Source organism: Mus caroli, unplaced genomic scaffold (genome assembly GCF_978045245.1).
Source record: "Mus caroli unplaced genomic scaffold, Mus_caroli_1 scaffold_3, whole genome shotgun sequence".
Classification (NCBI taxonomy): Eukaryota; Metazoa; Chordata; class Mammalia; order Rodentia; family Muridae; genus Mus; species Mus caroli.
In genome coordinates, this window is record NW_028227258.1 from 2221390 (window position 1) to 2247550 (window position 26161).

At 42.0% G+C, this 26161-nt stretch overlaps 1 long non-coding RNA gene across 1 annotated transcript; it reads right to left on the reverse strand.

Moving 5' to 3' along the window:
* Positions 1–18006: 18006 nt before the first annotated feature.
* LOC147005423 (uncharacterized) lies at positions 18007–25224 on the reverse strand. The gene is made up of 3 exons (XR_015046650.1): positions 25136–25224; positions 19689–19733; positions 18007–18156 (listed from the first exon to the last, which is right to left on the reverse strand). It is a non-coding gene; the product is annotated as an uncharacterized LOC147005423 (long non-coding RNA).
* Positions 25225–26161: the final 937 nt, after the last annotated feature.

The window sequence follows — 26161 nt, forward strand, 5'->3', positions numbered from 1 at the left end:
TCTTGATTCAATTTGGCTTTTCCTCTAGAGATACCTGATGGCTAAACATCCCTCCAGAGGGACACAGTTGCTTCCTTTATTTCCTCAAGCATGACCAGTTTGTGCTTTCTCATGCGTATCTGCACACTATCATCTCTGAAACCTGCCTCGTCACGGTGGCTTCTATCCACACTGTTTCCTCCTCTAGTTGGATTTCCCTGGTTGACCTCACCTAGCTGTGTTGAGACACTTCTTTGAATTCTAAGTATAGTGTCTAATTCTGTCAGAAGAGCAGCCTGCTCCATGGCAACCAGCAGTCCTTTGTCTATTCCTACCTCTAGACCATAAGCATCCAGCAGGCAGAGACTGCCACACATCACACCAGCACTCGAGGGATGATTAGTCAATGAAAAAAAATGAAAGAAGCTCTCTACTGTTTCCACTTGATTTTGGAATGGATGCCCCGAATTCTCCTTCAGTTAAGCATGTACCCATAAATAGAAAATGCCACCCAAAGCCTACAGGTAAAACTGATAGTCCTATGGTGAGATGTGACAGGCCACAGTGAGGTGTGACCTACAATCAATCATAAAAGACAGACCTATAGTGGGATACAACCTATAATCAGAGATGATATACCTGTAGTCTGCCATGGCTCTTGTAACATGCAAGAGACCAACAGAACAAACAGAGCTGTGGCAGACCTGTAGTCAGCTGTGGGTGACCTGCAGCCAGCTGTGGCTGGCACTGTCAGACGTGAAGTATCAGAGGTTCCCCAGTGACCTCAGGCCTGATGCTCCACCGCTTTGCCTTTCCTGTTTTGTTTTGTTTTGTTTTTGATAACTATTCTTTCACACTCTAGTTAACTGACAAAAATGAATGTTAAGGAGAAAACAAGACTACAAAGCCTCTCCACATTTTAAATACCACAGTGGTCTGTGACCACCCACAAGGAAGGAATGGTCACTGCATCAGCGGCCCTTATGGGTGGAACTGTGTGCTTGGCACAGCCTGCTTGTTTGGGCACTTGCAGGCTTGCATAGCATTCTTTAGCTCTAACTACAGCAGCCATAAAAATAGCAAGGACTCTTACAACCTTGCTCATAGCCCAAGGAAGGAACGATGCAAGGTTATGCCAATGTTAGATCACAAAGGAGATCACAGAGTCCTGGTCCTCAGCAGAAAATGCCGTAAAAGAGTTAGAACTGGCTTGTGGCATGAGTCTTGGGAAGGGGCGTTTGAGTGGCAGCTAATAGGGGCACTGACACATGTTGCATGGTCTGTGATCCCAAATCTCATTCCCTGAGAAGGGAAAATCAAAACAGAGTAGGGTCAGTGCCAACAAGGGCTTCCTGGGCCAGGGGTTTTTTCACATCACCTATGAATTATTTAAGGGTTCCCTTTGGTATGCATGACCTTCACTATGGGCTGTAGTTTGGATCTGAAAAGATCCATAAAGCTTATGTGTTAAGAAGCCTGCTCCCTGGCTTGTGATCCTGAAGTACTTGGATCACAGGGGTATCACTGATACCAGTGGGTTGATTGATGCTTTGCTAAGGTTATGGCAAAATGCACCACTGCTGCTTAGAGGAGGTGGGTTCTTGGGGTGTGCCTTTGAAGGGGATATGCTGTTCCTATCCATCCCTTTCTTGACCCTTCTGAGGCTTCCCATCTTCCATCAGGTGAGAAGCTTGGTGAGAGCTGCCTTGTCTTCCTGCTGCCCTGATGTTCTCATCACAGGCCCACAGCCCACTGCAAGTGCCACGCCTGCCCCCACCACTGCTCTCACCATGAGTTGGTTTTGTTGGTATTTTTGCACAGCACCAAGGCTGGCATTGAATTAAATGCTTAGAGGTGAAGTAGCAGGCATGCATTTCCAGGGGAGAAGCCTTGGAGAAGACAGACTTGTGCTTTGTTCTCAACTCCAACCCTCATTGGCTATGGCTGTACCATATCACATCTGTGATTCCTCACCTGTGCTCTCGTGATAACCCGGCTCACAGTTTCCCAGAACACTGCCTGACACAGACAGATGACTGGAACAGGCTGGTTTCCACCTGCTGACATTTGTTTAGCACACCCCTAACAGGTCTGATTAGTGTTGAATGAGAAGGCTGCAAAGAAAAGCAGGAATGAAGAGCCATCTCCCTCTGTCAGCTGCAACCTCCCTGAGGTAGTTCACCTTTGTGTCTACCTAGCAGGTGGCATTATGCCAGGACCCCTGCAGATCCTGAATCAAACATTGTATATTTCATCAGTTGGTGAGACGACTTGATCCCAGAAAGCAGAAACCATATTTGACATTAGATTTGAACAAAGAACAGAACAAAGCCTCTTAAACAGCACCTAGTCTATGAACTCAAGTCCACAGCATCCCAGACTGATGTCCGCTTGTTTCTCCATGCTGCAGTCAGTGATCTGATGGTAGGGATTAGTGACTTCCCCACTGTGTGGCTGGTTCATTACATGCTTAATAATCTCCATGACCATCTGTGGATAGCTGAGATACTAGTCTAAGTCATTGGGTTAGCTCTAGAATGCATGGCTGCTTTCCCCCTAGTCTATAGCTCTGCCTGGTCTCAGAGGGAGGAATGAAGTGGGAGTAAGTGTTGAGAGAGGACTGCAGGCTGGGAATGATGGTACAGCCTGCCTAGACCTGCTACATACACACTGTGTTCTTCAGTCTGTCTTGTATAGCATGTGACAAGACCATAGAGAGACCCCAATATTGTAATAAAAGTTTAATCTAGCTGGGCACAGGAGCACATGTATATTGTCTAGCACTTGAGAGGTAAAGAAGACCTCAAGGTCATCTTCAACTATATAGCAAGTCTGAATTGAGCCTGGACTATATGAGAACCTGTAAAAAATGATAATTATGGTAACAACAACAACAACAATAGCTTAGTCCAGCTTCCTAAGTTTCTACGTTCATGTTTGTATTGGATGTTTTTGCTGATATGTAAAATGCTTTGAACATGACTAAGAACTAGTCTCTAAATAGTACTTTCTCGTGAATAAAATGTTTAAATAATTCAAGAAAAACTTTTTTATTAGATATTTTCTTTATTTACATTTCAAATGTTATCCCCTTTCCTAATTTCTCCTCTGAAAATTCCCTATCCCCTCCCCACTCCCTACTCCCCAACCCATTCACTCCCATTCCTGGCCCTGGCATTCCCCTATACTGGGGCCTAGAAGCTTCACAGGACCTAGGGCCTCTCCTCCCATTGGTGACCGACTAGGCCATCCTCTGCTACATATACAGCTAGAGCCACAAGTTCAACCATGTGTTTTCTTTGATTGGTGGTTTAGTTCCAAGGAGCTCTGAGGGTACTGATTAGTTCATATTGATGTTCCTCCTATGGGGCTTCAAACCCCTTCAACTCCTTGGGAAAAACTTCTTTTAAGAACTACTACTTCAGTGAAATTCTTTAACTGTTCCCAAGTCCCTCTGATTCTGAGTATAAAATTACTACAAGAGGTAACTTGATGATGTTTCAGATATTTGAATAGTATCTTCTGTTCTTCACATCTCTTAAATCTAACAAATTTATTCTTAAAATAAAGATGATCTATATGTGTTGGGAAAATTGGTTACACATCATTTGCACAATTTAAAAGTGAAATTGTCTATACCAAGAAGAATCAAAATGGAAAGAATGCTTTGAAGAGCCAGATAAATTTAATTTTCTTATGTAGCTGTGAGATCATTATCAATTTAATTCTGTTAACTAACAAATGGAATTTTGAGCCTACAAGTCTGCCAGAAAATGATATCTAATTCTTAGCTTTCTAAATGACCTTGAATAGTGTAACACTTTTCAGAACCTTTTGGGTGTCTGTTATGAAGGGTAGCTGGTTACCTTCTAAGAGCAAAGAGGAGTTAGTGACTCAGATTTGAAGTGAGTTAAATGTTGGTCTCCAAATGAGGTGCTCAAATGCTAATTTCTAGAAAAATCGAATGCTACAGCGTTTGTAAATAGAATCTTTACCGGTGTACAGATCTGAGCCAGAGTGGTCTGAGATGGGATTACCCACCTGGGGCTAAATCCAATTACACTTGACCTTAAAAGAGAAAAGCAGACAAAGGAGGGTGTGAGAGTTGAGGAGAAGAAGGAAACAAATGGGTGAGGCTGGAGTGGTGTTGCCACAAGCAAACCCAGAACTCTGAGCTGGAAGAGGCAGGGCAGGGTACTTCTCTTCTCCAGCCTCCTGAGAGCTGTGGCCATGTCCATACCTCCAGTTCAGTCTGGCTTTCCAGAACTAAATGAGAACAGTTTTTCACAATTGTAGGTCACCAAAAGCTGTGGGGAGCTTGTCGCATCCCTGAGGTTAACACAATCCTCAAGCTTGATCATTGCAAGAGTAATGGCCTTTTTAGGCATAACACCCTCTGACTTACAGACCTCCTCTGTGGGCATGGTCTTATTCTGATGATAAACAGTGGAGTGCTCCACAATGGCTGTCTCCTGAGAGGCTCTGCCAGTGACTGAAAAACACAGAGGCGAATGCTCACAGCCAACCATTGAACTAAGCATAGGGTCCCCAATGGAGGAGTTAGAGAAAGGACCAAAGAAGCTGAAAGGGTTTGCAGCCCTATAGGAGGAGCAACAATATGAACCAACCAGAACCCCCAGAGCTCCCAGGGACTAAGCCATCAACCAAAGAGTACACATGACTCCAGCTGCATTTGTAGCAGTGGATGGCCTTGTTGGACATCAATGGGAGGAGAGAGTACTGTGAAGACTTGATGCCCCAGTGTAGGGGAATGCCAGGACAGGGAAGTGGGAGGGGGGATTGCTGAGGGGGGGGATGAGATAGGGGGTTTTGGAGGGGAAACCAGGAAAGTGGATAACATTTGAAATGTAAATAAAGAAAATATCTAATTAAAAAAAAAACAATAAAACTAAGCATAACAATTTCCAAAAAAAAAGAAGAAAAAGAAAAAGAAAAGAAAAAAGAAAAGGAAAAGAAAAGAAATAAAACCACTTTTCAAGGTTGTTCTTCTATCTCCAGCTCTCTGTTTTGTTTCCTTACTAATGAATCTGTTCTCAAGTTCTCCCTTCTTGCCATTCATCTGCTTTTAATTTTGAACGGCATCCAAAAGGTCCTTGCAGGTCCAGACTGGGAAATAGATGAGAAGAAGAAGCAAAAGTGGGGAAGAGATGTAGAGGGAAGCACAATAGATTGTAAGTCAGGAGAAGACTAAAGGGCCCTTTCCCAAGTCTCTTGGGTCTCAAGATACTGATTTTGCAATATTGAATTAGGAGTCTCATACTCCCCTTTTCTCTATTATGAAATAAAAGTATTAATTCCTACTGGGGTTGGCTTAAGAATTAAAGAACTGTATAAAACAACTTTGAAGAAAGAACCAACTTTGAAGTCTTCAAGGAAGTTACAAAATAGCCATTCTACTTAGAAGGGCTAAAGAAGGAGGAGGCAGCCCTCCCAGGGGAAATCTCCCGAGCTACTCAGCTGCTCCTGCCTGCCCTGCACTCCAGGATCAGTAGATCAGAGCACTCATAGACCTCAGCAATAATGTTTTACAAATCTCCTCAAACTATTCTCATGCCTGCAACCAGTTTTGAGAAGCCCCCAATGGAGTGGAGAAAGGTGAGCTATGGGGCTAAGTTCATCTAGGAATGATTCTCACAAAACAACAGAACGTTCCACTCTGCAACTTGAGTGATATGAGGATAACAGCTGTTTATTTTGTGAATTAATCTTGGTTGTCAACTTGTAGGAATTAGAATCAACTGTACAAATGTACCTTTGGAGGTGTCTAGGGGTATTTTCAGAAAGAGTCAACTGAGCAGAGAAGACCCATCTATTTTGTCATTTTGTGAGAATTATATGGACTTGACTGGTGAGAGCTTAATTTGTAGACCAGGCTGACCTTAAGCTCATAGAGCTTCAAATGGCCCTACCTTCTGAGTACTGAAATTAAAGACATGAACAACTATACCACAACAGGGAAAATCCATCTTGATTATGGGTGGCACCACTCTAGAGCCGGGGTTCTAGAGTGAATAGAAAGGAGAAAGTAAACCGAGCTCTGGTATTCATTGCTTTCTGCTTCCTGACTGTAGATGCAACCTGACCAGATGCTTCACAGTTCTGATTCTAAGCCTTCCCTATGTGACAGACTGTATCCCAAACTGTGAAACAAAATAAAAGCTTCTTTCTTTTGTTAGGGAATTGTTACAATAATGAGAAACATTACTAAAGCAAACCTCTTCAACTCTCTGCACCTGTAACTTTGAAATGGAAATAAAACCATCTAACTCCTTTATTTTTAAAATTTGGTTTCTCTGTGTAGCCTGGATGTCCTGGAACTCACTCTGTAGACTAGGCTGGCCTCAAACTCAGAGATCTACCTACTTCTGCCTCCTAAGTGCTGGGATTAAAGAGTATACTGTAGTACACCTTTAATCCCAGCATGGACAGAGGCCAGTGGATCTCTGAGTTTGAAGCCAGCCTGGTTTACAGAGTAAGTTCCAGGGCAGCCACAGTATTGCAGTAAGATCCTGTTTAGAAAACAAACAAAAAAACCAAAAAAGGACTAGCTAACTCACCATGCAGTTTTTTCAGAACTGATTCAAGGTGTGTGTACATGAGCATAGAGCTCATGCTGGTTTGGTTTCTAACACCATTCTTATGTCTGGCACACCAGAAAGCTGGGAACTGGGGGCTGCCCTTACCCCTTATGAACACATCTGGATATTAGCTCTGTGCTGCATGTTCTCAGAGATAAAGTCTTAGGAGGTGTGGCTCTTGTGTTGCGTATAGACTGAGATCACATATAATTGATTTCTCATAAAGTCGATAGTTTCTTTTATAATTATTCACATTAGCTAGGAGACTAAGTGTTTCTGCATTAATCAGTGCCCTAGGAAAATGCCAACTGTTTCCTGTGCATAGTAAACTGGATTTCATTAAAGTCACAAGATACCACTTGCACTGTCAAGGACATTTGTGGTCATGGAGAACTAGATCCCTGTAAGATTTACGGTCCAGTGAGGGAAAAGTTCAAGTATTAGATGTCTGTCAGCAGTTCCTGTTTTTAGCCATGAAATATTAACTGTGTCTTTCAAGGCATGTCATTTTTGCCTTCATTCTGTAGTCTGCAAAGAATCAGGAAAGCTAAAAGAAGCAGAGGAAAGCTGCTCCTTTTCCCTAAGGAATTTCTAACCAGCTCCCATATACAGTTACACACCTCCAAGGAGCCTCATGTCATGTACATAATGAGCCATATTTTAACAATCTGATTTGTATTTAGAGTTAATAAGAGGACACTCAATTCTATATAAAAAATATCATAAAAGAAATAGCTGGCTTCCAGTGGTTATTTCTATTTGACTGGTGTCAAAGTGTCACAGAAACCAACCAAAGAGGTTTAATATGGGCAGTAAAATAAATAAAACAGTATTAGATATACCCAAAGTGCAAAAGGAACAACAATATGTTTTTATATAAGCAGATACATGAATGAGCAAGAAAGAGAATCTATTGAGCAGACTTTTAAATCCTTTTCAAAATGCTTCAACCCAAGGAGGTGAGCATAACTTTCCACTCTTTAACTTTACACTTTGCACAGTGGCTTCCTCTCAGAGTGGAGTTTAAATGCAAAAAGAGAAAGAGAAATTAGTGAAGACCTCTGAGGAGTTGATCAGGACCTATCTACCTCTGCTGTGTCAGATCATGCTGACAGCATACTCCTCCACTGAAACAAGAGAATGCCACTATGGTCTTCCCAAAGATCCATAGCCCCAGTGTAATAATGAGACAATTAAAAGAGAAGAATGTGATAAAACATATCACCAATCTTTAAAATTCTAGTGTCATAGAAAAGGGGGGATTCAAGAAATTGCAGGGGTGGTTGGTTTAAATGCATCTCTCAGCCCTCACCAGAAAGCCTTTTCTGTAGTAGGTGGTGAGTACAGAGACTCATAACATGTCAACATGCAAAGAATAAAAGAATGGGGACTAAATGGGTCGTTTATGTCATGCCCCCTTCCCCAAACGCTGAGGGAGAAGAAGAAGGGGCCAGAAACCTTGTAAGAGTCAGTGGAAGTGTGCACCTATAGGGAAACAGGATGTGCCAGGCATGGCAGTGCTGTCCTACACATGAATTCATTGGATGCATAAGACCTGCACCAGATCAGGCCAGTTGAAACCATAGCATGAATGGGGAGGGCCACATGAAGTCCCCTTCCCAAGTTATGGTTGCTGAAGGGTGGAGAATAAGTTTTCTGCAAGGAAGTGACCCCTGAAGGGCTATCCACACCCCAGAGAATTGTTGGGTACCCATGTGCACACAGGCAACACTAAATGGATTTGATGGGTTTGAAAACACACACACACACACACACACACACACACACCATTGGGAGATAAAATGGTGGGAGGGCTGGGAAGAACTTAGAGAGGAAGCAATGAGGAGTAGATTTGATCAAACACATTATATGCACTTATGAAATTATCAAATAGTTAAAAGAAACCATCATTGCTTAGAGAAAACACAATGAGAGAATGTGATGCAAGATTCTGCTGGGGTCCTGGAGCAGGAGAGCAAGCATAGGTCAGAGGATGTAAGGGCTCCTGAATGAAGTGTGGTCCAGCTGATTATGACACATCAGTTCTGGCTTCTAACTGTAGCAACTGGACCACTCCAATGGAAGGCGGTATTTTGGAAGGATCTCTATAAATTAAAAACAGTTCTAAAGTTCATTTAAAAGCAAAGCCGAGTTTATGGGATGTGTGCGGTAAAGCACCTTCTGTCCGTGAGGCACCTCACTGTGTGTTTGTGTGTTACCTGATAAAGCACCTTCTGTCCACGAGTCACCTCACTGTGTGTTTGTTACCTGAGGTTATACAGACAGGGAAGATTAGAAGGTGGGTGGAAGGAAGCGAATGTCTATTTCCTGAAAAAAATTGATTCTACTTTAATTTACTTATAATAATATAGGTAAATAATGAAAATAAAATAGAATGGTAGAGAAAAACAGCATTATTTTATAATGGTATTATTTGAAATATTTTAATAAGCATTTAATGAGAAGTATTAAAGATTTAAGTTGCCGCTATATGAAAGAAATCTTTCAGAAAAGCAAAAAGACTCATAAACACCAAGACAAAGATGGAAATAGAAAACAACTCATAAGTCATTAGTTTCCTATATAGAGAGAAAAGTTTAAAAACACACTAGAAAAATGGCCAGCTAGACAGAAAGAATGGTCAATACTGACAATTAATGTTTACAGTGACATGTCAGAGGTTTTCATTCAAGTAATAATGTATGGAATTTTATACAAGGAAAAGAAAAGCGACATATTTCAAATCCCTCAGAGTTCCAAAGACCTAGTGTCTGATAGTACACTGAGAAAGTGAGGGTATGCTCAGAGAAGATACAAGACAAAGGTCAGAGCAGCTTCTATGGCACCAACTCAGCCATGTGGTAGCAGAAACTCTCCTTGTCCAGCCTTATCTCTGTGCCGTAAGGTTGCTGCATGCTGATTTCCAGATGCAGTCATCTGCTGAACCACGGGATGATCAGCACCATCTTACAGAACATGCCCAGAAGATGAGCGCTAACGGTGGGGTGAGAACCAATGGGCCATGAAGCTAACTGGTGGCTCTTAATGTCACCAGTATACTGAGAAGAAAATAAGACAAGCTACCCAAAATGCAGCCTGGTGTGTGCCTAGGATGGAATACCAACAGATTATGTGACCAGGTGGCTCGCTGTGAGCTCTTTGCTGTCAAGTCTTCCAAGCTATTAAGTTGTGCAGGCACGGCAATAACCCATTATACAGTGGATGCCAAGCTCGTGAGAGCCAGGAGTATGCCCAGGCTTGCCTGGAGGGCACAACTAAATTATGTCAGCTGGTACCCAGCCCCACCCATTACCTAAGTTGTTACAGCAATGCCTCTCCCTCGGGACACACATATGACCTCATAGAGGGCTCTCATAAACATCTGTCTGTCAGGAGATAAAAATCACAGGCAGTTTCATCGATGGCTGGTCTCTGCGTTGAAAGCAGACAACTTAAGCCCAACAGTCCCCTTCACCAGACAAAGCTGACCCATGGGAAGAGCTTCGGGAAGCCCCTCTGGCAACATGCAAACAGTCCTTGTGAGTCTGGTGGATTCCATCCCTGCAGATGTGTATAGCTGTGTCCTCTCCTCCCCAGCCTGCCACCACTCCGACCACCGCAGCACCCTTTTGTACAAGTCTCAATTAAAACCTCCCAGGGAAGGTCGGGAAGACCAAGTGGGCCAGCCCCTAAGAAGAGCAGGATTTTATAAACAACATGTACAGAACTTTCCTCCCACGGCGAAGGCAAACGTCTGAATGGCTTTAGGCTGTTTTGTTTAAATAGACTGGCAGATTATCCTGTCGTTGGTCACTGAAGGCAGCAGTTCTCTGCTCAGTCTCTTCTAGATTTCCACCAGCTGGTGAACACCGACAGGACTGGTATCATGCACTCACCCTCCGCCTTGTTCACCCTGGAAGGCGTCTCTACAGGTTTCCAGAGTTTGCTGAGCAGGGTTGAACTCCACTCACCCACAACTCACTCACAGACTGACAGACCTGATGATATATCCTTTTTGTGTGTTCCCTTTTCTGTCCCATTTGCTTTCCTGTACTAAGTTCTTTTAGCACTCAAATAACCATTTATCTTTAGGCCTGTGTCTAGGGGTCTGTTTCTAAAGAAATAGGGTGAATCACCCTAATAATTTTAATCCTAGGAATCAGTATGCGATACAATGTGCCATATTATAATACATGGGATGACAACAGACGGTAGAGAAAACTCTGTTCTCAAAATATTACCTTGTCTATTAATGTCATAGCTGTAGGGTAGGTACACTCTTGACATCCACATGTGCAAAATATTTCTCTACCATTAAGTGACATATAACTTTAGTCACATCTGTGCCCAAAGGCATATGCTCTTTAAAATAATATAAATATTATCAGGTGCTGTGATTCGGGTCATAAAGCACTCTCACTATGTAGTAACTTGATTCTCAGAAAACTCTATTAAAGTTGATATTCATTTCCCACAAGAAAATTTGGCACATATAGAGGCTAAACAGCTTTAGTTCTGTAAAACTGAGTAGGACAGATCTGAAGCTCAGACTCAGGGCTCATTCTCATATCCACTCACTCTGTGCATGAACATCTGCTCACGGAAGCACCATGTGTAAAAGGAGGAACTGAAATGCTCACCCGAGGGAAGATGGCTATGTAAGCTAAGGTTCACCATGTAGTAAAATATTCATGGCTGTTGTATATAAGACTGACAGACAGAAGTCCAAGAAATTCTCAAGTGTCGAAGTACCAGGCACAAAACACTGATATGTCTTTGTGACATATACAATCATGGCATACTGATCATGTACAATAGCTGATGCTTTAGAGAAACCTATGCCCACTCCTCCATTGTTGGTGGGATTGCAAGCTTGTACAACCACTCTGGAAATCAGTCTGGCGGTTCCTCAGAAAATTGGACATAGTACTACCGGAGGATCCAGCAATACCTCTCCTGGGCATATATCCAGAAGATGTCCCAACCGGTAAAAAGGACACATGCTCCACTATGTTCATAGCAGCCCTATTTATAATAGCCAGAAGCTGGAAAGAACCCAGATGTCCCTCAACAGAGGAATGGATACAGAAATTATGGTACATTTACACAATGGAGTACTACTCAGCTATTAAAAAGAATGAATTTATGAAATTCCTAGCCAAATGGATGGACCTGGAGGGCATCATCTTGAGTGAAGTAACACAATCACAAAAGAACTCACACAATATGTATTCATTGATAAGTGGATATTAGCCCAAAACTTAGGATACCCAAGATATAAGATACAATTTGCTAAACGCATGAAACTCAAGAAGAATGAAGACCAAAGTGTGGACACTGTGCACCTTCTTAGAATTGGGAACAAAACACCCAGGGAAGGAGCTACAGAGACAAAGTTCGTAGCTGTGATGAAAGGATGGACCATTTAGAGACTGCTGTATCCAGGGATCCGTCCCATAATCAGCTTCTAAACGCTGACACCATTGCATACACTAGCAAGATCTTGCTGAAAGGACCCAAATATAGCTGTCTCTTGTGAGACGATGCCGGGGCCTAGCAAACACAGGAGTGGATGTTCACAGTCAGCTATTGGATGTATCACAGGGCTCCCAATGGAGAAGCTAGAGAAAGTACCCAAGGAGCTAAAGGGATCTGCAACCCTATTGTTGGAACAACATGATGTACTAACCGGAACCCTGGAGCTCTTGTCTCTAGCTGCATATGTATCGAAAGATGGCCTAGTCGGCCATCAATGGAAAGAGAGGCCCATTGGACTTGCAAACTTTATATGCCCCAATATAGGGGAATGCCAGGGCCAAAAGAATGGGAATGGGTAGGTAGGGAAGTGGGGGGGCGCTATGGGGGACTTTTGGGATAGTATTGGAAATGTAATTGAGGAAATTATGTAATAAAAATATTAAAAAAAAAAAAAAAGAAATAGAGATCCAAAAAAAAAAAAAATAGCTGATGCTTTAGAGAAACCTATGCCCATGGTCTGAAGGCACACAGCTTCATACTATAAACCATTTCTTTAATTTCATACAGATCTGTCACTCACTCCAAAGGCTGTTTTAAAATATGAAAGAACAAAACAGATGGAGCAATAGGTCATGGAGGGCAATGAAAGGGGCAGAGACATGGCTTTCCAATGTCAACTCTCATGTGTGGGCTCTCACGGAAGAGATGATAAAAGTCAGAACAGACTGTTTATGGAAGCTAAGAGATCACAGGAAAGAGGGTGGAGGCACAAGTGATAAGTGAGGGTGATCAGAGTACATTATATGCATCTAAGGGAATATCCTCTATAATTGATCTATGCTACTACCTGTGGGGACCATATACAATCTGCTGGTAGGGTGAAAACTTCAAGTTATCAAAGCATGTGTGAATCAACAAGAGAAGAGCAACTCACTGTCTAGAAGGGTCTCAAAAGTCACAGAGAACATGGTACCATGAGCCTACTAAAGTAGAAATATGTTTGAGAGGTGACAGCTCACAGGATGGGGTCCCTACAATGAAGTACAGGGGGATGGGACACCACCATGATGGAGATGTGTACACAATTTTATTAGAAGTATGAAGGGTTAGGTTTTATGAAATGTCATGGTTTCATGAGGAAACCATGGCCCTTCCTCAGTTTAATGACTTTCTTCATACTCCTTACAAAATAACCAGAATCCTTGGTGTGCTGCCTACTCAAGCACCTTAGCTTGTCTACAAGATCTGGATAAATTTTTGCTCTCTGGTTTCTTGTTAACAACATATAACTGTGCAAGCTATGTTATCTACTAAGTAAGTTATTACCTGGTGATCTGGATGTGGCCAAATATATGTTGAGAAAGAAATGTTTAAAGGAAGTTCTGGGTCCCTGAAGAATATCTCATGTCCATCATAAAGGATGCTTAAGTGTGGGAAACAGGGGATCCTATTCTCTTCAGCTCCCTTACAGCAACGCCTTGCAGGGTTTCTCATGGGCAGTATCCCTCACTCCTCCCCAAAGGTTTAGTTTGCTTTGGAGCAACAACAAAATGCCTGGAGTTAAATGCATCTTCTGATTTTCCTTAAACTGTGGCCAAGGATGTGATAGATTGGGTGATTTGGAATAGTTAGTAGGACCCATGACACACCTCTCAATCCTTCCCAAATAACCGGTAACTGGGGACCAAATATTCAAACATATGTGCCTGTGGGGACCATTCTCATTCAAACCACCTCAGTTGTAAGATCCTTTCTGGTAATAATGGAAAACCCACTGTCATCATTATAAACAATGGATATGTGCACCCCAAACCCCTTCACAGACTTGTTATGTTCCAGGCACTGGACTAGAGACTTGTTTATAGTGTGATAATCTCTTTCTCTGCCTCAGAGAATTTATAGCATTAAGCTAAAAAAGATTACTAAAGGTTCAATTACAAATACCATTTATAGCATTACAATGACTTTAGTAACACTTAAGCCAAGGACACTATTTAAACATAGCAGTACCACAATTTTCATTAGATATATAGATTATCTTTTAAAAGTATTATTTTGTCTTTTAATAAAGAAAAGTTATCCAGGCTTGGTGGCACATACCTTTAATCCCAGTACTTGGGAGCTGGAGGCAGATGGATCTTTGTGAGTTAGAGGTCAGCCTGGTCTACATAGTGAGTTCCAGGACAGTCAGAGATGCATAGAGAGACCTTGTCTAGAAAAAGTAGTAGTAGTAGCAGTAGTAGTAGTAATAGTAGTAGTAATAGTAGTAGTAGTAGTAGTAATAGAAGAAGGAGGAAGAGGAGGAGGAAGAGGATGAAGAAGAGAAGGAGGAGGAAAAGGAAGAGGAGGAGGAGGAGAAAGAGGAGGAGGAAGAGGAAGGGGAGAAGAAGAAGGAAAGAAAGTAAGTACCATGTCAGAATTTCTCCATTATAAGTTGGTCAAATTTAAGAATATCAAATTTGATTAATTCAGCAAAGTGCTTTTTAAAAGATGATGAGAAATACACATGAAACATTTTATGTTCTAGGGCACAGAAGGACTGTATATTGACCTGTCCAGCAGGTCCAGTTATTTGAGGGTCTCGAGGGGACCTTCTCGTAAGAACCAAATGGGGGGAGGGAGAGATGGACACCAAGTGCGAGAATGACATGGAACCAGTCTGATTAGCATCAAGGTGTCACTGTATTTAGCAAGGCTCAAGGCTTAAATGCACAAGCAAAGGAGGAAGTACTTCTCAGCAGGAGGGATGGAGCAGTGGAAATTTTTCTTTTGGTGACTAAACGGGAAGGCAGGAACTTGGTGGTATCAGGGTACATCTTGTGGTCAGGACATCCGGTGCTGACTTAGGGCTGGAACAATCTGTGGTTGTTCTCGGAGCGGTGCGTCCGTGGCCTGCTTTTGTCCCCCTTTTCTTCTCGGGGGGGGGGAGGCCCAATTCAGAGATCAGGACAATAGTGTTGTCTTAATAGCTCCCAACAGTATATATTTTACTTTATGTAATTACCAGACACTAGTAATAAACACAGTTTAAGATAGTTATGAACTATGAGATTCTACACACTCACATTGCTTCATTAGTCTGTAATTTCACTTCGTGAATGTGCAGGTACTGTGTTTTTTCATCATACAGTGGGATGGGGTTAGGAGGATGGTTGCATCCTGGCACTCTGACCATACTGATGGTGATTTCTACCTTGTCATATATTTTTCTCTCTGCCTCCCTTCCTTTTCCCAAACTGGCCCCTTTCACACTCAAGTTACAAGAACATGTGCGTTCCATGAATGAGAGAAAATATTTTGTGACAAACTATCCTTTAACTGGAGAATCAGCAACTGGAGAGCTAGACTCTAAGACTTGATTTAAAGAAACTCCTTCTGAGTGTTTTAAGTTGGGAAAACCCCCCAGATCATAGGAGCTCCATAGATGTGTGTGTGTGTGTGTGTGTGTGTGTGTGTGTGTGTGTGTGTGTGTTTCACTCTTGTGGAAAATATTGTCCTATTGGTACTTTTTTATTTAATTTTTTTTTTTTTTTGCTTAGTCACTTTGCATCCCACTCATTGCTCCCCTCCCTGTCATGTCACTCCCCTTCCACAATCTTTACCCCATTCCCTCCTTCCCTTTTCCTCTGAGCTGGTGGGACACCCCCCCCCCCACCAGGCACTCCCTCTCCCAGAGGCCAGACAGTCAGGCAGGCCAGCTAGAGGAATGTATCCCACATACAGGCAACAGCTTTTTGGATAGCCCTATTCTAGTTGTTATGGAACCACATGAAGACCAAGATGTACATCTGCTACATATGTGTGAGGGCCTAGGTCCAGCTTGTGTTTGTTCTTGGGTTGATGGTTTAGGCTCTGAGAGTACCAGGAGTCCAGGTTAGTTGACTCTGTTGGGCTTTCTGTGTAGTTCCATTTGGGGCCCACAATCCTTCCTCCTATTCTTCCATAAGAGTTCCCTCAATCTACTGTTTGGCTGTGGATGTCTGATTCTGACTAAGTCAGCTGCCGGGTGTAGCCTCTCAGAAGCTCCTGTCTACATGCATAACAGAATATCATTAATAGTGCCAGGAATTGGTGCATGGCCATGAAATGGGTCTCAAGTTGGGCTGGCTATTGGTTGACCATTCATTTGATCTCTACTTTATCCCCCATGCCTGCATTTCTGGTAGACAGAATAAATTTTGGGTTGAAAGTTTTGTGGGCAGATTGTTGTTTCTATTGCTCCACTGGGGTTCCTGCCTACCTACTAGAGGTGGCTTCTTCAAGTTCCATATCTTCAATGCTGTGCATCACAGCTAAGGTCCCCCCCTCCATTGATTCTTAGGCAACTCTCTTATCCAAGAGATGACCCACACCTCCTCATCCCTGTCAGTTGCAGATTTCTATTCACTTTAAGACCTAGCTATACTACTCCTGGGCATATACCCCAATGATGCTCCAACATCCCACAAAGACACTTGCTCAACTATGTTCATAGCAGCTTTCTTCTTAATAGCAAGACACTGGAAACAACCTAGATGTCCCTCAACTGAAGAATGAAGAAAGAAAATGTAGTACAGCTACACAATGGAATAATGTTCAGCTATTAAAAACCAAGACATCATGAATATTGCAGGCAAATGAACAGAACTTGAGAATACCATCCTGAATGAGGTAACCCAGTCCCGAAAGGACATGCATGGTATATACTCACTTATAAGTGGATATTAGCCATAGAATGCAGGTAACTTGCTAAACTCCACAGACCCAAAGATGCTAAACATATAGGAAGGCCCAAGTGAAGAAGCTTGAATCTGAGTTTGAAGGGGGAATAAAATAGTCATAAGAGGCAGATTGAGGGAGAAAACTAGGAGGGAGGAGGTTGGGGAGCAGAAGGGGTTCAGGATCAGGTGTGGTGAAGGACAGGAAAGACAACTAGATGTCCATGAAAACGAGGGAAATCTTTGGCATTTTTAATAGCCAATCCAAGGTTAGTAGCAGTAAAGACTAACACCCCCTGTTATCTTTTTACTCCTAGCCTCTGCCTTGACTTCAACTCTCTGGGGGTTATCATTTATCTTCAGAAAAGGACCTGTGTCATTTGTATTGATTATTCTGCTGTCAGCTGTGAGAGCTCAGGAAAGAAGAATGTCAAAGTAACGGAAGTTACGCCTATTAGCTTTTTCTTCAAATTCTGCTTTGCTTCCCTCTTTCCCTCTCTGCTCTCCTCAACCCCTCCTCTTCACTCTCTAGAGCCCTGCCCCCTCTTCATACCGACTCTCCTTTTCTCCTCTCCCTCTCTCTTTCTCTCTCCCTCCTCTTTCTCTCTCCCTCATTCCCTCTCTCCCTCTCCTTCATAGTCCCGTTCTCCCCTCCCCCTCTCTCTCACACACTCTCATACCTAAGGCTCAAAAAGAATGAGACTGGTTTAGAAGAAATATCATTTAATCCTCATTCTGGATTTTGCAATTGTCCTCATAATTTAGGCAAATTTATAGAAAACATCAAAAGTGTAGGTGGAGAGAGGAGGGAAATAAAGTAATTAAAATTAAACGAGTAATAGCTGGAAACCTTGTGAAATATTGACCACATCATTAACTTAGTCGTGGCCACCCTGGTTAATCAAACACCCCGTGACACACTTGGTATTCTCACTCTCAGCCGGGTCTCTCTGTTTACAGTCCAGTGGTGAGCTGGAAAGTGAGTAAGGAGATGATCCCCTCCCAGTTCTCAGAAGTCCTAAGCAAGCATCCTTATCTCAGCTGCCCTCTAACTTACTGGTAACTGAGAAATAAATAATACTTTCCACTTCTAGGGCTTTATTTGGTCTTCAAGAACTCCAGTAGAAAGAGAAGAAGGGAAGGAATTTGTATAACTTTTTTCTACCAGGAAGCAGATGCAGATTACACAGGTTAATGAAATATGGGTAATGGGCAAGGATGCTGACTTCTGACTTGGGTGAAGGACACTCCTTTTCCGCGGCTGGCCAAGAAATATCTGTTGTCTACCTGTGTTGACTTGTTTTATGGCCTCAGACTTTTGGACCTAGATCACAACATTTAAATTCAAAGATGAAGCCAGCTTCTCCCTCCGGCTGGTCATGCTGTAGTGGGGGAGAGAGTGCCTGAAAGGAGAGACAAAGTTAACTTCACATGGAGACCTTGCTCTCCTTGCGAGGCCTTGCCTCCGCCAGCCTCGGTCACCAGAGAGCCTCTTTGGACACTGTACCCATCCTGAGCGTTGATTCATATGACTTTCTTTGCTTCATGTCTAACCCATAAGCTAAGTTTTATTCCTTCATTCCCACTTCTTTTCTCGCTAGCTGTGCATTCATGTATCATTGGGTGCGTGTTTCGTGTGTTGTGTGTCTTATTTGTTGTCAGTCCATTACATTATTTACTTCCATGTATATGAATTTCATGGTTGAATCACAAACTCCCAAGAAGCAGAGCTGTGTCCTTGTGCCTCCATTCCTGTCATCTCATCTTGTTTAAGAGATCGGCCAAGACTTGATGAAGCATAGATGGGTGGATGCCCGTTGTCCTTCGTGAGCTTTGTGAGTCTCCCTTGCCTCTGCAAAGCCTTGCATTCCGTTAGTCTGAGCCTCTCTCTCTGCTCTCATAATGCCGATTTACTGCTTCTCACTGACACTGACTTACTTCCCTGTGTTGGATTTTATCTACTCTTGTTAGGAAGAGGCTCTGCAGTCTCTTGTCATCATCTTTACATATAGTTCTGTGCTTTGTAAAGGTCTTTTGCTGGGATAACTACAGGTTTGAGTCTTTCCCCTTCTCCCAGTAGACAGTCAAAAATGCAGGGGTAGCTTCAGACCCATTCATATTTGCAGAGGCCAAATAGACAGATTCTAGAAAGAGGAAGGGTGAGCAGCTGAGAACGTGAGACCCAAACTCTGTACATGTGTCACAACAAGGAGTCCTTTACCAAACAAGGCACGAGCAGGTGCTGCTTCCTGGTTTTAACAGACATTTGATCTGCAATGTTTTCCCTTCAGGGTCTCCTAGAAATAATGAGTTCAGGAAACATGGTGGCTTTAACAGTTTTGTTTGTTTGTTTTTAGATCCAAGACTTGATATATTTTCACTGCACACACTAAGACAGTTTCTCTCAACTATAACAACCTTTCTTATACAAATAAATAAATCTTAAAACAACAAATCAAACATAATAATAATAATAATACAACTTTCCTCAAGCTCCCCCAGTCAATTCCCCAGTTCCTACTCTTGTGAGCTTCCATTGTCCCTGTCTCCTGTTTGCTTTCATCACCTACCATTTATAAAGTTTATATATATATATATATATATATATATATATATATATATATATATAATCTACAAATATCAGAAACATTTGATGATACTGTTTCTGAGTCTTGCCTTTTTGGTTTAGTGTGATGATGCATTGTCCCACCCACATCCTCAGAGGGGACAACATTTCCAGATACTAGAAATAGATGACTGAAATTTTAAAACATGCTCTGAATGTTGAAGTCAACAGCCCCATGGAAAAACAGACAGCTCCTGCTACTAAAAATCAAACTGTAAGCACCTCATTTCCCTTACAATGTACACTACTACCCCTTCTATGGAAAACTTCTATGTTCCGGACTCAGGCCAGTCTCACAGAGATTCTTACTTAGTTCACTGCACAACGTTGTAAACAAGCATCACAGGATCCTTCCTGTAGGTGAGAAAAGTAAGGCTCAGAAATGTTCGATAAGTTACCCAACATTGCGTAGTTATCACAGTTCATACAATATTGGGTGTTACCACAGGGTACACAATTCAATCCTGATCAAAGCTCACAGTTGAAAATCAACTTCTTTCAAGGATCTACTATGTATGTAAGTGACCTGCACTTGTCACAGTGGCTTAAAAACACAACTTTAAATTAATCCAAAGGCATTAAAAATATTGCAACCAACCCTTAATTATCTAGAAAAGGGAACTCATGAGACCACACACTGAACTAACCACAAAACAAGGTAATACAAGCTAAACCTCAGCCAACACTGATCCAAGCTGCAAAATTAGTCTACCATGTTATCTTCTGTCTCTCTTCTGGCAGCCTGCACCATAAAGAATGGTTATCAAGGTCAAGATGTTGCAGCATGACTCAAACACACGTATCTCCATGTTTCGAGCTTCCCTTCAGAATCATAACCACGCATGCTGAGGAAATTTAGTTTGGTAAAGCTGACCTTCCTTTAATCTGCACTATTCCACATGAATTCTACACTTGGGAATCCCTGCCTCTTGTCACTTAGTTTCCGTCTTAGCAAAAGCATCTGTTTACCTCAAATAACTTTAAAACAGCAAACTGTAGCATTGCTCGTGGTAACATGTGAGGAGAGCCAGGTCTCCTTGCAGATGCGTGACTGCAGACCACATGGTCACTAACGTGAAGACAGACACGAATATGGTCATTCTGCTCATCACCTGAAACTTACAGCGTGTGCTTTGTAAAACACCCCTAGCAATAAAACTTCCACAACTTAAGTTTTCCTATAAGCCAGTGGTTTCCACTTTTCCTAATGCTTTAATACAGTTCCTCATATTATGGTGACCCCTGACCATAAATATGCTGCTTTATAACTATTTTTGTTACTGTTATGAATCATAATGTAAATATCTGTGTTTTCTGATGGCCTTAGGTGGCTCCTGTGAATGGGTCATAGGTTAAGAACTGCTGTTAAGCTGTAATCTCAGCTGTTGATGTGAGGACTTCCTCTGGTTGGCCACCCCCCTGGCCTGCCAGCTCTAGACTTTCTCTCATTGGCTATTTGGAATACATTTTAATTACTAGAGCAAACAGACCTGTCTTGTATAAAACATCATCAATGTGAAATATAGTTAATATTTTAGAGATAAAGGGAGAAAACTATGCCTACAGTGAAGCCACCAAAATGCTCCAGTCTTAAAGTAAAGTAGATCGAAGGATCTTAAATCTACCTGTGATTGGGAAAAAGTACATTCAAGCAGAAACCATTCACAGCCAAGCAGCCCTAACCTCTTAGACACACGTAGACTGCAGCAGCAATGTGTCTTTGTCCTTCTTGCCTGCTCTTTCTCCTCCTGCTCAGTTCTTATAAACAGAAATAGCAATAAATATATCATTCAGCTATTTAGTGTATTTTAGCTTAAGTTAGAAATAGAACCTGGACCTATGCCTTAGTGGGAGGACTGTCTGAATTAGTTGAATTGATTCTTTTTTTTTTCCTTTTGTTGAATTGATTCTTTTTTATATATTTTTATTAGGTATTTTCCTCATTTACATTTCCAGTGCTATCCCAAAAGTCCCCCATACCCCCCCCCACTCCCACTTTTTGGCCCTGGCATTCCCCTGTACTGGGGTATATAAAGTTTGCAAGTCCAATGGGCCTCTCTTTCCAGTGATGGCCGACTAGGCCATCTTTTGATACATATGCAGCTAGAGTCAAGAGCTCCGGGGTACTGGTTAGTTCATCATGTTGTTCCACCTATAGGGTTGCAGATCCCTTTAGCTCCTTGGGTACTTTCTCTAGCTCCTCCATTGGGGTCCCTGTGATCCATCCAATAGCTGACTGTGAACATCCACTTATGTGTTTGCTAGGCCCCGGCTTAGTCTCACAAGAGACAGCTATATCAGGGTCCTTTCAGCAAAATCTTGCTAGTGTATGTAATGGTGTCAGCGTTTGGAGGCTGATTATGGGATGGATCCCTGGATATGGCAGTCTCTAGATGGTCTATCCTTTTGTCTCAGCTTCAAACTTTGTCTCTGTAACTCCTTCCATGGGTGTTTTGTTCCCAATTCTAAGAAGGAGTAAAGTGTCTTAATGTTGAGCAAGAAACACTCACAAGTAAGTTCTGCATAGAGAATGTCTTTGTTGGTAATGTTTGTCCTTTTGTTTATTGTCCTGTTTTCAATTTGTCATCATATCTTACAAACAAATGGGTCATTAGAGAACACCTTTAGTGAGGCATGACATTGGAACTCCAAATATAAGTATATCTATGTCCTGCTTCCTATCTTTGGTTATTCAGAATCTACTTGCATTAGTGTTTTTAGTGGTGTTGATGAGCATAGAGACTAGAGAAAGGAAAGCTATGGGATAAATAAATGACATCCAAGACACTTGAAGAAACCTCTGCAGAAAGAAAGCATGGGGACATCTCAGCTTTTACTAGGTTGAGAAGGATGGAAAGTGAACTAGGAAGAGGAAAAAATTGTCTCCAAGGTGTGTGTCTTCCAGGAAAAGGGCAATACCAGCAATGTCAGGTCATTTTACACCATGTTCTCTCCAGTGTTTAGTGTCATGCGTAGAGCTGGCACAGTGGTGCTTCATCCCATAATGACTCATGACTGCATCAAACAACTTAATAGCAGAGCATTAACTGTGGGTAGTAGCTCTACCCAGAGAATCTAATCTTGTAGTGTAATTCCAGAATTCAAAATGTTTAAGTTCTTTATACTTCTTGTAGCAAACGAAGAGACACTGGGAAGATCCAATTGAGGAGCAGGAGGAGACATTTACTCCCAAGGATGAAACAAATGGCACCCTTGTAGGCTCTTCAGCTGTACAATAAAACAACACTTCAGAAGATCGTCTTGTCCAAGATACATCTTCTCATTTCACATGCTTAACTGGGGCTCCTGTGGCCCCAAACATGGTTAGGATCATTTAATGACAGTATAAGTTTAGAGATTGATATTAGCTTTAGAGTAGGACAGAAATGACTGTTATAAACACAGTAAATTTCAGAGGAGGGAGGATTATCAGACACAGATCACCAGGGCAGCTGCAATTTGGGGCTGGAATTGGTATGCACTAAGCTGCTGTGGGTTTCATTTATTATTCCAAAGACACCTGAAACTCTATTTAACATAGCATACGGTGTTCCTAATAAACTGTAGGACAGCACTTATTTACATGCCACTAAGAAGTAACTATTTTAATGCCTGCAACTTAAGTTAATGCTTCACTGCAGCATGAATCACCTGGACTGAAGGTGCTGTGTGTGATGGAGATTTTGAGGCCCTCATCACTCATGAGCTTAGGGCAGTGTTATTTAAGGCATTATGTTTCTGAACAAGTAAGTCATCAAAGCACTCCCAAACACACATGAAACCTGAAGGAAAAAGAATGGGGGAGGAGTGGAAGAAGAATAGAGAGAGGAGGAGGTGAGGAAGAGACAGAGGAAGGGAGACAGAAGGGAGAAAGAGGAGGAGGCAGAGCAAGGGTTGATTTCTTTTACAGGAGAGTCCCTTTCCAAGTCACTCCACTCTTCTCTGGTCTTGGTACTTAAGAAGGGATGATTGTTGTGTTCTAAGACATCAGGATAGAATAGGACTGTAGAAAGAATTCTGTCCCCACCCCCAATCTCTCAAATGTTCTAATTCAGTTTCTCCACTTGTTTTCTGTTTTTTTTACAAGGAAGAAAAAACAAATTCATTGGTGAGGGTCCTAGCAGTTTCCATTTATTGTTTAGGCAATTTCTTTAAGGAATTGACCTATTCTTGGTAACAATATCAATTTTTCTGTATGGAAAAAATAAAATTAAACAGAATTACTCGTTATTTAGTAAAAGAGGTTTGAGAGAAAGTGCATGGAGAAGTGATGATTTCTGTGAGAGGGATTAGAGCCCGGAAAAAAACAATACAAGAATTTCACCAGAAAATAGGCCCCTTGTCTACAGCCTTGTTTAGTTTTATGACCAAATGAAACCCTTGAACTTGGTAGAGTGTGTTTCGCTTTAACATACTTTGACTTTATTTCTGACATGTGGAATTGGAGGCTTTTACAGAAATCTTTGAGACCATGACAATATTTATAGGCTTGGTTCTTAACAAAAGTCAATCACCACATGAAACTCAAGAAGGAGGAAGGCCAATGTATAGATACTTCGATCCTTCTCAGAAGGGGGAACAAAATACCCATGGAAGGAGTTACAGAGGCAAAGTTCAGAGCAGAGACTGAAGGAAGGACCATCCAGAGACTGCCCCACCTGGGGATCTATCCCATAAACAACCACCAAACCCTGACACTATGGCAGATGTCACCAAGTGATTGCTGACAGAAGCCTGAAATAGCTGTCTCCCGAGAGGCTCTGCCAGTGCCTGACAAATACAGAACGAGATGCTCACGGCCATCCATTGGACTGAGCCCGGAGTCCCCAATGAAAGAGCTAGAGAAAGTATCCAAGGAGCCGAAGGGGTTTGCAGCCCCATAGGAGGAACAACAATATGAACTAACCACTATTCCCAGAGTTCCCTGGGACTAAACCACCAATCAAAGAAAACACATGGTAGAACTCATGTCTCTAGCTGCATATGTAACAGAGGATGGCCTAGTCAGTCATCAATGGGAGAAGAGGCCCTTGGTCCTGTGAAGGTTCTATGCCCTAGTATAGGGGAATACCAGGGCCAGGAAGTGGGAGTGGGTGGGTTGGGGAGAAGAGGAAGCGGGGAGGGGATAGGGGATTTTTAGAGGGGAAACTAGGAAAGGGGATAACATTTGAAATGTAAATAGAGAAAATATCTAATAAAAAAAAGAAAGAAAGAAGTGAATCACAAACCTGAATCTTAAATAATTTCACAGGGTTCTCAGCCCATGATATTTATAGAAACACCCAATAAGGGCTTTCACTCCCTGAGCCAACCTTCCAGTGAGTGTTTTGGTTTTTCTTATCCTAGAATCTAGAGAATAAATTCTGTGATTTTACCCCCATCAAATGGGGTGCTATGGTCTGAATCTGAACTGCTCCCCACAGACTCCTCTTGTTGTGGGCAAGGCCTTTCAAAATCAGAGTCTAGTAATCCCTGGCTCTAGTCTAACCACTATGAAGAACTCCAGTGTACACTGCCCACTTACAACCAATTCCACCTGCACACACCCTCACCCCATGCAGCTTTGATACAGTGAGGCAAATAGTCCTTTCCTCCTCTAAACTATCTGTGGTGATCTGAATGAAAATGTCCCCCACAGGCACACAAGGAATGGCACTGTTTCATATAGCCTAGTTGGAGGAAGTGTGTCACTTGGGATAGGCTTTGAGGTTTCACATGCCCAAGCCAAGCCTCCCCTGCCTCCCACTTCCTGTTACCTGCCAATCCAGATGTAGAACTCTAGGCTCCTTCTCTAGCACCATGCCTGCCTGTGTGCTGCTATGATTCCTGCTATGATGACTATAGACTAAAGCTGTGAACCTGTATGCCAGACCCAAGTAAATGCTTTCCTTTATAAGAATTTCTGTGGTCATGGTGACTCTACACAGCAATAGCAGCTAAGAGACTGTCCATGCCAATTATTTGGTCACAACAATGAGAAACATGGAAGTACATGGGGGTAAATGCTAGCTCGTGTGCAGGATATGGACCTATAAGGGTGAGAGGAAGCTTGACATTTTGGAGCCAAACTACAATTATTTTGAAAAGCTACTTATACTCCTCACCTTTGAAACAAAAAAGAGTAGAGAAAGACCATTTTAGACTTAGAGAAGAATATTTTAGACTTCGTTTTAAGACAGTATTATGTTGCTCAGGTTAGCCTATAGCAACTCTGAAAGTTACTTGAGATTAAACTCCAGGTCTTGTGCATACTAGGCAATGGAGCTATATCCCCAACCCATAAAATGTCTTATTTAAAATACTTTATGATATTAAAAAATATAAAATCAAAATGCAGAAGAGAGTTAAAAGAGATTAGTACCCAAGAATCAGTCCCCAAATACCTCCGAATAGATATTAGTTAGACGGGACAAGAAATGCAGGGGTTTTCATTCACAATTAACTCAAATATAGTTTTTAGGTGATGTTTGCTAAGTTTTGATGGCTTACACAATTTACCTTAATAGTCCTCTCTGAAATAATTACTTGGGGAAATACCAGATAACAGTACTGTTTTAAAACATTTATATTTGTTCATATTAACATCATCTCAAAAGTTAAACTTCCTCTAACATCTGGACAGTATTTAGAGATTTGATATTTTCCTAACATTCACTTCTTATGATCTCTTTTTGGATCACCTCTCTAGCTCAGGGGTCACATGACTGTCTTTCCTCTGGTGCTGGAACCTTGTTCTTGCCCTCACTTGAACAGGTTAAGAAAAATGTGCACTTAATGGCTCA